Genomic DNA, 12,341 nt, shown 5'->3' on the forward strand with positions numbered 1-12,341 from the left:
CCCTGGAAGAATTTCCACGAATCTTTCCTGTGTCCTCTCTCTCATGCCTTCAAATTCTTCCTAAAGTGTGGTGCCCGCAATTGGATGCAATTCGCCAGTTGAGGCCTAACCAGTGTGTCACACACGTTTAACATAACCTCTTTGCTTTTATACGCTTTTCCTCTATTAATAAAGTGCAGGATGTTGCATGCTTTATTAACCGCGCTCCTTCGACTTGCCCTAACACCTTCAATAATTTATACACATAAACATCCAGGTCACTCGGCTCCTGCAGCCCCTTTGAAATCGTACCCTTTCTTTTATATTGTCTCTCTGCGTTCTTCCGACCAAACTGAACCACTTCTCGCCTTCTTTGCGTTAAATTTCATCTGTGATTTGTCCGACCTTTCCACCAACCTCTCGATGTCTGTTTGAAGTTCTAAACTATGCTCCTCATGGCCCGCAATGCTTCCACATTTCGCATCGTCCGTATATTTTGACATTGTGCCCTGTCCACCAAGGCCCAGTTTATGAATAAATATTATGAAAAGTAGGCGTTGTAGCACTGACCGTTGGGGAACTTCATTATAACCCTTCCCCGAGTCCGAAACTCAAACGTTCAAAACTACTCTTTGTTTCCTGGCACTCAGCCAGTTCCCAATCCATGATGTTCCCGTCCATTTTATTCCAGTGAGCTCCAACTTTGCTCACAAGTCTGTTATGCGACATTTCATCAAATGTCTTTCGGAGACCATGTAAACCACGTCAAAAGCATTACCCTCATCAACCATCGCTGCTCTGTCATCAAAAAACTCAAACAAGTTAGTTAAATATGATTTTCCCTTAACAGATCCACGCTGGCATAATGTATCAAGAAACCACTTCTACTGATGTATCGGCTCATTACCTCCTGTGAGAACTCCTAATACTTATGGTGCAACTGTGGCAGATTAACGTGGCTGATTTGCGCACTTAAAGGTCACGAGAAGAGCAAAGTGTCTTAATTCATATTGATTAATTCTTGACGATCTTGTTTCAACCGAAAAAACTCTTTCGAGTTATCAACAGTCACAGATTGGAACTCTTTTCGAGTACAATCACAGTTCTTGGTTTCCGGGAGTGGGACATGAACCCACAACCCTCTGATTCAAAGGCGAGCGTGCTATGAACTGAGCCAAAGCTGACCAAGGCGCACATTGTGGGAATGATGGGAACTTTAATGACCAACTCAACCGGTGTGAAGTGAGGAGAGATTTTTTCTTCATGGAACCACCTGAAATGTGGTGGCGGTGATTTTCTCCGATTCTTCAGGTGCTACAGAGCCTCCGAGGGCGGGGTGGGTGCTGCGGGATGTGTGGTGGGGCTGGTGCGAGTGCATGAGATAAATTCGATAGTTTTTTTTTTAAATGCTGGTACAATCCTGAGGGACTGAATGACCTCCTTCGCAGCCGGGAGCACGGGTTCATTCTAGAAGTCTATGACTTATTGGCTCAATCCAACACTTTTCATTTTGCACCTATACTTCATAAAAAGGAAAAGGAAAAAAAAAGAATATTTATATATTACAGCGCTTTTCACGATCACCGGAAGTCTCCGAGTGTTTTACAAACAAAAATGCACTTATGATGTGTATTCACAGTTGTAATGTAGGAAGCACCGCAGCCTGTTTGAGCACAGCAAGCTCCCACAAACCGCAATATGATAATGACCAAGTAATCTGCCCCTTTGCGTATTTTAAAATGTTTATTGACTGATAAATGCTAAGGCACCAGGGATAACTCCCTGCACTTCCAAATGGAATAGTACCATGCGCTCTTTCACATCGACCTGAGAGGGCGGATAACCCCCAGTTTAATGTCAGAGGGGAAAGTGCTGCCAACTGAGCCACAGCTGAAAACCAAAGTCCCTTGTGAATGAATATGACATAAATAAATATAAATCCAGCCATCCAATGGCTCAACTATATACATAGGTACATAGTTAAATCAGACCGAACCTGGCCCCAATGGTACCACAAACCCTTTCATAGAGTTCCGCTGGTAGTACAGGCACTGACTGGAGGTGTGATCTTGAACCTGACAACAGAATAGCTCCTTCACTGTGTGAGTTGTGCTCTGAGATCCAACCAGTTTGTAGGTTAGCCAGAACTTCACAGTAATTCAAATGATTTGTGGACCAACTAGCTCATTTCCTTAAACAAAAGAATATTCATTGGGTCTTGAATCGTTTCAGAGTTTATAGATTGTGAAACACCAATCGATTAGGAGTGGTGAAAGGGTTGAGGATTATTGATACAGTGAGAAACACCATTCAGTTGCAAGCCATCGATTGTATGGGAAAGTTGAAGGTTTGGAACTATCAATAGATCAAACCATTAATAGATTGAGGCACAGCTGATGTTTATTAAACACGATCAATGGCAAAAGTACCAAGAATATAAATTGTTTTGCAATATGATAGCATGGGAACACCTATTGTTACGAAAGTATAATAATTTCATAATATTTTTCTGGATTATAGTAAAGTAGGTTTATGGGAGTGAGTATAGTTGGTTCTGTCTGTGAGATTTAAATACATTTGGAGTCAGATAGACTGCAAGCTTGGAATCATCAAAAGAAGCTAGGTGTAGAAATGTGTTTGAAATGCTAATGAATAAACATGGGCGCTGGCTTAGCATGCAAGGTTGGAAGGGAGTTTGTCTTTTTGGATAAATGAAAGGGCTGTATGGATTTCAAGTTTAAAAGTAGCCAGCTAAGCAAGGCTAAGGAGTGTGTTTATTTTTCCCAAAGGTTACTGATAATATTGGAATATGAATTTTTCTTTATTATGGGAAAGGTACCGCTCCAAAGACATACGGAACAATGGAATTTACATATTAAAGAGAGATAAAATTACATAAAGGAGAATGAAAGGCAATGTGAGGCAAGGGCCATGTAAGATTGAACAGGAGTGACTGAAACAGCCTTCAAGAAGCCTCCAGCCTTTTGTGGCATAAGCCGGCTCGGTCCAGTAACTGAAGTTGGAGCAAACCATTTGCAATTCCACTGCCAAGTGAGCACTGGGTTAACTTGCTGGTTTTCTTTGAAATCTAAAATCACCCTGCCTGGGAGGGTGGTGGAGGCGGGTTGCCTCACATCCTTTAAAAAGTACCTGGATGAGCACTTGGCACTTCATAACATTCAAGGCTATGGGCCAAGTGCTGGTAAATGGGATTAGGTAGGTAGGTCAGGTGTTTCTCACTTGTCGGTGCAGACTCGATGGGCCGAAGGGCCTCTTTTGCACTGTGTGATTCTGTGATTCTATGATTTTGGTCTGCTGCCTTAAAGGGGGTGTGTAACTGAGAGTCAGGTAAATTCAGAATTTTAGGATTTGCTACAGTATTGTGTAATAGCACTGTTATGTATGTTTTTGAAATCATTTATTTTGTCAATATGTATTTGAATTTAATTTTTAAAATCTCTAAAAACCTTAGTGGACTCTTCACCTCTGAAGCCAGTTCATTCATCTTCTCATAATAATTACAAATTGAAAACCTTTGTGATGGCGTGACCAAGTTTCCCTTGTGGATTTGGTCGGCCTGGCCACATATCATCTGCTACGCCATAACACTATGGATCTGGAACTACCTCTCCATTTGTCTGTCACTGTTTCTGTTGGTCGGCACAGCGACAGTTACTCCTGATAGTGGGACATTGAACATGAATGGCAATGTGCACAGAGCAGGTAGTTATCCTCGTTAAAGGTAGAGATCCTCTTCTGCAATGAGGGAGGATCAATTGTGTATTAAGGAACTCTGTGCTGTTTACCTAAAAACATTTCCCCAATATAATATTAATGACTATATTAATAACAATATTAATAATTCATTTTGCCGCAGTTTTGAACATTCGCAAAGGGTTTCAAGGTATAAATTCAGAGCAGAAATTTGTGTGGAAAGGTAATTACTGAATATTCCCACATTGATTCCTCGTTGGAGGTTTCATATCCCAGCACCATTTCCCTCCGATCCTAAAACGTCTCACAATGCAACTGCAACCGTATGAAAAACATGAGCTTGGATTCATATTGTCCCATAGAGCACTGACTCTGTATTCATGTTCAAAACTGTGATTCAAATCACTTCAGCCACTTCACCGACTCAGTTCTGTCCAGTTCATGCACCATGGCCGATCCAACCAGAATCTCCATCGCGGCGATCCTGAGCACATCTCATTGGAGTGATACCTCACCCATCCAACTCGTGAAGAATTGATTCTCTGCACGAATGTACTGAATTGAAAGCTTCTCGGGAGTGTGGTTAAAGGGGTTAAGGGCTTTTGAATTTGCGACAACAATTTGTAATACCCATCGGATATATTTCATTGTGGCAATGGTTTTCAATCAATATTTTGCCGTAAAGAATGTCATAGTTCATGCACGTTTTTCCCGTGGTGCTCAGAACGTTGTGACTGCACCAGAATCACAGAGCAGCAAGACATTACCAGGGAAATGTGAAAAAATGTATGTATTCAACCATCTGCTATGTTTCTGCTGCGATTTAAGTAATTTGGTTGAGAATATGCTGAGTGTTGTACGTGAAAAGGCCGCATGTTGCACATGTTATAATCCCCGTTTCTCATCACAGTCATGAAACCGCTTTCTAACTTTGAGATGAAGATTCAGCATCACCAGAAAAGGATCATCAGTGCCGCAGGGATATCTCCAGGCTGCACTTCGTGACGTTCAGCTCGTCAGTTGTCAACAGCCAAGGAATTGGAATGATCCAGAAAATCGGGAAGGACGCAAAGATAGACACAAATGGAATAAAGGACCTGCTGCAAGTTATGGAGCAGTCAATCGTAAAGATGAAAATGTGGAACAGCATTTTTCAGGCACATCCACCCACACTCCACCGATCCATCCATCCAAATGAAGAAGAGTCATACGGACTCTAAACCGTTAACACTGGTTCTCTCTCCACAAATGCTGCTGAGCTTTTCCAGCATTTTCTGTTTTTACATCCGCCCATCCATCTATCTTTCCAAACCCCGATCTGCCCATCTTTCCATCACTCCACCTGTCCATCCCTCCATCCCTCCATCCGTCTATCTATCCATCTATCCATCCACCCAGCTGCCCATCTATCTATCTATCTATCTATCTATCTATCTATCTATCTATCTATCTATCTATCTATCTATCTATCTATCTATCTATCTATCTATCTATCTATCTATCTATCTATCTATCTATCTATCTATCTATCTATCTATCTATCTATCTATCTATCTATCTATCTATCTATCTATCTATCTATCTATCTATCTATCTATCTATCTATCTATCTATCTATCTATCTATCTATCTATCTATCTATCTATCTATCTATCTATCTATCTATCCATACCGCCATCTAAATATTAATTCATCTATCGTTATCTGTTGTTCATTATGTTTCCATGGTTAACCATGAAATAATTTCTGCAGGAGTGAGTTCTGGAGGTTTAGTCGGACAGTGGTCAACAGAAGCCCAATAACTGGAAAGAATCTCGATGAGCATAAATTGCGTCTATTCAACTTCTGATGTGAATTATTTTTTGCAGCTTCATCGTCAAAACCAGAACCCGGCTCCAGCTTTCTTAATTCGGGCACAATCTGGTGGAAAGAAAATTAAAGGTCGCTTTTCAGTCTTTCGAAAAATATCCAAGAATATGGCTGCTTCTACCTTGACTGGGCTTCAGGTCGCTGACAACCCCGTGTATTACTGTGTGCTGAGACCCTCAGTGAGAAAGGCCTCGGGGCAACTCGCACCGTTCCCGTGTTTTGTGAGATCAGTGAAAATAAGATTCATTAAATTAGGCCACCAGGTGGCGCATCAGGCCGTGGATTCCCACCTCCTGACAGATACTTTCTTAAAAATACTTGAGGAGAAATGGCGTTTGATCTCGTATTTATGCCCATTAGTGTGACGTTTCCTTAGAGACCCATAATTGGGAAGTTTTATTTCAATGTTAATCAACAACCCAGCTCCAGTACATTGGGATGGGCTGCCCAGTTGTTCTGTTCCCCACGACATATTCAGCCCCTTGTTTTAACTGATTTCAACTATGAAGGTATCTTTAATTACAGAATAATACAACAATTCCCTAATCCCTGTCGTCAGACTGTTTTCCCCAGATTTGCAATGACCATGAACGTAACGCAGTCCTTACAGACCGGCAGAATTATATAATTTCTGTTGAGCGCATTAGTCTTGAATTCAGCTCATTATAGATAGATTTTACGAGCGACAACAGTGCCCGCGGCCGCCTCCCCCATAGTACTGTTTGTTTCTCTCGTTCTGACCTTCCTTGCCTTTCCTGTGATTTGGAAAGTTGTTTTCCACTGTTCCTGGTTTGACGTTGGTTGGATCAGCAGTACAGGGCCCCGCGGATCTGCACTTCTGCCCTGGCAGAGGATTTGGCGGACTGTCGAGTTACAGACTCAGGGAGCATCATGGGGAATTACATCACACCCGGTCCTCGTCATTATATCACTTCTTAGTAAGTATTTCCTTCCCAGAAAAAAATCCGTTCTCCCCCTGACTGTTGTAACCCACATGTTATTAATTGTAAGGTGATGCTGCTGATGATGAAGCTACTTGAAATAATGGTGATGATGATCCTGATAATGATGACATCTACCCAACTACTTTACGTTAGGATGGAGCCATCCAGACACAGTGATCGGGTCGGTTGCTGAAATGATGCCAAAGCTGAAATGATGCCGAAGACGGCAGTAACACCACGTGATCTGCATCTTGAAAACATATCTCCATAACCATCCAAGAGTCATACGGACTTGAAACGTTAACTGTATTCCTCTCCGCAGATGCTGTCAGACCTGCTGAGTTTTTCCAGCTATTTTTATTTTTGCTCCATAACCATTTGTTCTGGTATAGTCAGCAGCCCGGGCAACATGCACAGCTCCCCAATAATCTGTTCGGTGAGAATGAAAACAAGAAGACAGACATTGTTGGTCAATTCTCTTCTACATTTAACGTAACTACCAAGATAACGGAGCTGAGGCTCTGATCTGCGACGCAGCCGAGTATTTCTGTGCACAATCCCCACGGCAGAGATACGGCGTATCACGGTCAAAATGCCAGAACGAGCGGCTCAGTTAATGCTCAGCAGAGGGCGCTCGAACACCGGGAAACAAGGGCAAATATTCAGCCTTAGTGTCAGATTCAAGCTGAGCTTCCTTAAAGGAGCAAGAAAACCGCAACATTCTGTTGGGCCATGACCTCCGAACTCCAAGGCCGTGTAAGTGGAGGATACACCAAAGATGCGCCGGGGAACACCCCGCCCGGAGTTCCCAGGCAAGGTTTACACGGCAATTGTCCGGGAAGTGGAAACTTCCCATGGGCAATTGCTCTGTACTGGGAACAAACAGAAAATACAATTTACATTGCAAACCTCGGACTGTCCTACATCAAGAGTTGCCCAGAGAAAGTTAGAATTAAAACCACTTCTAGCTTCTGGGTAACTTTGTACAGAGCCACACCGACGCCCACGAGTCTCCTTCCACACCCCCGAACTCCCAGGGAGTCCCCCCACCTCTCAGACTCCAACTCCCCCCACGGGACACCCCCAACCCCCGAACCCCCAGGGGACTCCCCGCACCTCACGACTACTCTCAGCCGCCCAAACCCAGCTCCTTATATAAAGAAAGTCCAGCGAATTCAGTAAATAGACGGAGAATTTCTCACCGCCTGGCAGCGGGGGATCCTGTGGATTGTAAACGGAAGAGGGAGATGGAGAGAAAGAAGCATAAATAAAAGCAGAAATGATATAAATAAATAGACTTTACAAATCCAGGCAGGAAACAGAAAAGGAGAGAGCGAGTTTAAATTATTGAATCGTGCAATGGCAGTGATTGAAAGGAAGATCTGAACATTGTCCCTGTGCACGCGATTGCCTCCTGCTCCACAGTGGATCAGCCCCACACTTTATACCGAGTGTTTAAAACCTGAACAATGTTCCGGTGTCGGTGAGTGAAAACCCCCTCCTTCCGCCGCCGCCTCCACCATCACCGTCGTATATCGGCTCAGTGCCTGTCTGGCCTCAATGGTTAAAGGCCTGAGAGATTTACCTGTGAAGATCAGCGAATGGAGTCCCCATGGTGAATAATTTCAGTGCCGTCTGCTCTCAGTAGTTAAAGATTTGAAACATTGAGCTGCGACAGGCGAATGTGTACCTCGTCTACGGATTAGCCCTGTGTCTGTCTGTATGCTTTCAGACACCTGCACAATGCCGAATATAAAGTTGAGACGAAGAACGATGGGCGATGCATAGGGAGTTTGATAAAAATGAGACTCAGTATGGTGATAATGCAGTGAAACACGAACAGAGGGACATAAATGAAGGTGAGATTGATTACATTGAATGGTAGAAGGACATATTAACAGAGAGAGGTGTATAATGCTGAGGTGAGGACAGTTAGTGGTACAAATCGAGAATAACAGAAGGGTATTGATGCAGAAATGTAGAAATAACTATAAAGGCACAGAAAGTAAACAGTTGATAATGGCTTTTCTCCGATATGACACTTGATGCAGTGAACTGCGGGAAAGGGATCATCAGTGCTCTGTATAATACAAATGGACAAGAGAGACTAACACTCACTTAAGTTCTGGGACGCACACACAGTCTGTAGACACCTCAGTGACACCAGGAAGCATGTAAATTGGAGAATCCTGGAGATTGTAATCAGGAAAATGGGGATGACGCTAAAGGAAACGTTGGGAAACAAAGGCAAACATTAGCACACAGCTAACAGAAAAAAAAACAGCAAGTTAAAATAAAACAAACTAGTGGTATAGGAACCTGAGCACCTTTACGGTGACTTGAGTGACGGCCACTTCAGTGCATGAGCTCAGTGCCTGGTCGTACACAGTTACTCAAGGATGAAGCAATACTCATTTATTAGTGCACTGTACAATCCATCTGTTTATATTAAACCAAAGGTCACCTCATTTATTACTGCACTGCACTGTTACACTGGATGATGTCTTAGCTATTACTGCATTAGATATGCCTCCACTTATGTTAGACGAGGCCCTATTTTTGTTATTACTGACTACAACATTTTAATGCTAATGTTTATATTACACGAGACACTGCCCCAATCGAACTACACGAGACCACATCCCACTTTATATTGCATTTGTTCCTTTTTTCAGTTATTTGCAATAGATAGCATCTTTGTCTAGGTGATCCTAGGTCATATCTCAGTTATTATTGCAAGAGGTCATCTCCATTAGTGTTAGGCAACATCCTGTCCCAGTATTACACAAGATAGTGTCACTGTTTATATTACAATAGCCTGTGTCTCTGTTTCCGGTACATGAGACCCAATCTCATTTATTGAGATATTATACATGTCTGCTTGCATTACGCTGGAGCATGCCTGAATTACTACTGCTTAAAAAGACTTTGAAGTGTTCGATCAGCCATGATTGTATTGAATGGCGGAGCAGGCTCGACGGGCTGAATGGCCTTCTCCTGTTCGAATGTTCCTATGCTTCCAGATCCCGTACTATTGACATTATTCCGAAGCAGACACTAGCCACATAGCCAAGTAAGGTAACGAGCTGCTACTTAGTCTTTGTGTATGTTGTGTACATCTGCCAGGATATTGGCAATGTCACTGGACTCCCTCATATTGTAACCTGGCCCCCAGTTGCCAGGCCAGGGAAGATGCCGAGTCTGAGGCGCTGGCCTTCAGATCAGAAGTCTAATTGAGGTCCCACCAGTCCGTTCAGGGCGATGTTAAACAATCTCCGGAATATTAGAATAAGAGTGGGGCGGGGGGATTCTCCTGGTGTCCTGGGCCCACATTCCACCTTTAACAAACACCACCCAATACAAACACATGCACCGACCTCCCAGTTCCTTGCTGTGGGGAAAGGAAGGCGGCAGCACAACTGGCAGAAAGAAAAGCTCCCCTCCCCCACCCCTGTACACCAGAGTATTGTGGGAGGGGCTTTCACATTCGGATCACAATCCAAATGTAGAGTCAGAAAATTGCAGCTTCCTTTTATAAACCTGTCTCTTATTCACACAACACTTAGCCAGCGACCCGGGAACCGTGCGGCCCATCAATTATCTCAACAAAACTGCCCTGTGCAAATCAACTCGATCCCCCTAAAGTGTTTCTGTCCAGCTCTGAGGTCCGGTCTCCCAGTGCAGTCCAGGGCTGCAGTCTCCAGCTCCCCGTCATATAAACTCTCAGCTCCAGGCAGCAGAACGATGGGAATCGTCCTTGTTTTCACCCTGTGTGTCTGTTTACCCCGTGAGTACCGATCAAACAAACCGACATTGTGTGGATTTAATATAAAGCTGCCCGAGTCCATCCCAATTACAGACACTGTCTGGGGTTTTAACCCCGTTCTGTGGTTCGGTTCCGATGGTCCATTAAACTCTCTCTGTTTAATTTCCAGGCTCTTTCAGTCAGTCAGTGACACAGACCCCGGCAGCGAGGACCAGGAAGGAGTGTCAGTCTCTCACCATCACCTGTGTTTTCTCCGGTGCTTCGTGGTATTATTTCCAAACGGGACATTTCTTCAAACAAACCCAGACCGGAACAGAGCGGGAGCGGATCTCCAGCGGGGGGAGATTTGTTGTGTCGGTGAATAAAGCAGAAAAGACATTTTCGCTGGAAATTCGGGATGTGAGTGTTGGAGACGCCGCCACCTATTACTGTAAAGCTGAATATGACACACAGTGATGGGCCTCGGCTTCCCGCGATACAAAAGCTCTCACTGCAGATTATCACAGAAACAAATGAAAAAGCGGAGTTAATCTGCAGTTAAACTCCCACAGCTCCGACTCACACCGTCTGCCCCACAGTCTAGTTTATAATGAGATTTGATTATTGCCGTTAACATCTTGAGTTTTATAAATGCCGAGTGTGCGCGGATAGTGATGTCTTTCCCAGGATCGGTGTCAGTGAATGGGGATTGGGAATGACTGATCACAGTTACAAACCCCTAACACCAGATGTGATTCTGGTTTAACAGCTGGAACGGGGAGCCGCTGTCCCCGCTGCTTAACTAATGTCTCACCAAGTACCCGGGGGATTTTATACTGACTTGTAACACTGTGTGGATGGGGGAGTCACAGTGGGAGAGAACTTAACAAATACCTCTGTATAATTTAAATATAAATTCTCGGGGCCCGGATAGTGAATTGTCGGGTTGATGTTATTATCGCTGTAACCTGGTTACATTTCATTGTAATTTCCACCATTCAGTTATCTTTCTTTGATATATTTCCCGCTTTATATGAAGGGAACATCTCGTTCCCGGCACCATTTACTCAGAGCTCAGGGCCTCACAAAGATTAGTTTGAACCGACAGAGACTTTGAAACATTGAATATTGTTTATTTATTTAAATCCGCTGAATAATTGAGCAGTTTCTACTGTCAGGTGATGATTTCCCGCCAGGTCGAGGTGTCGGCGGTTGTTGTAGCGGGGAGACTGAGAGCGGTGTCACTGTGGTGGGATACTAGATATGTGGATGGATCCGGGACAGTGGTGACTGTCACAGCCGGTAAGTGACTCCAAACCCCGCCGGATTACAGCCTGTCCCGGGTAATGTTCACCGTCAGTTTATTATTGATATCAGTGGAGTTTGGGTGGGATGTGGGAGTTGACGGAATCTGGATCATTATTAGTTTAACGGGCACATCGGGGACAACATTAACTTCACGGACTCTCACACTCTGAATCGCTTTTATTGAGCACTGATTGTCGACACTCCGGACTCCACTCCCGGTGTTAACTGTGACCGAGGGAACTGTCTGTCACTTAGAGCCTGGGAGCGGGGTCACAGAGCTCTCTCCTGGGCAGCAGATTGCAATCCGAGCCGCGCAATGTGAATGAAGTACCGGCTGTCAAACTAAACACAACTGCGGGCAGTTCGGATACCTGCAGCGGCTCGTTCAATACCTGACCCGGGAGAAAAACGGGACAGTGACACAACGGACTCCAGATATAAGAGATCCTGATGTGGGTCCAGATGGAATTTTATTATTGGACAATCAGTGACTGAAATTAGTGACATTGTCCCCGCCATTTCTTTCAGTTGCCTCCATATAACCAATCAGTTTCCTCCTTTTCCGCCTTCAGACCGAAATGTGAATGTTTGGGACTGCAGACACTTCTCTATCTTGAATGTTGATGTTTGAGAGATGGGATTGCTGTAATTCATCTGTATCCCTGATTACTATGAATTGAAACAGCACACTGCAGTGTGCGAGTGAGGGTAATGCATTAATCTTATAAAGGAGAACAGGGACAGAAGGAAACAATTATAAACTGGGGGAACGTTCGTTGATA

General features: G+C 43.9%; 2 protein-coding genes and 1 pseudogene across 2 annotated transcripts in view; 1 reads left to right on the plus strand and 2 right to left on the minus strand.

Moving 5' to 3' along the window:
• The window catches only part of LOC144697817 (uncharacterized), a 528,726-nt gene that overhangs the window by 129,200 nt on the left and 387,185 nt on the right, over window positions 1-12,341 (minus strand). The gene's annotated exons all lie outside the window — the stretch shown is intronic.
• The window catches only part of LOC144696897 (uncharacterized), a 394,826-nt gene that overhangs the window by 89,343 nt on the left and 293,142 nt on the right, over window positions 1-12,341 (minus strand). The window lies entirely within an intron of this gene.
• LOC144697819 (uncharacterized) overlaps window positions 10,251-12,341 on the plus strand; it is a 4,557-nt pseudogene continuing 2,466 nt past the window's right edge.

The sequence above is a fragment of the Cetorhinus maximus genome, chromosome 23 (genome assembly GCF_964194155.1).
Source record: "Cetorhinus maximus chromosome 23, sCetMax3.hap1.1, whole genome shotgun sequence".
Lineage (NCBI taxonomy): Eukaryota > Metazoa > Chordata > Chondrichthyes > Lamniformes > Cetorhinidae > Cetorhinus > Cetorhinus maximus.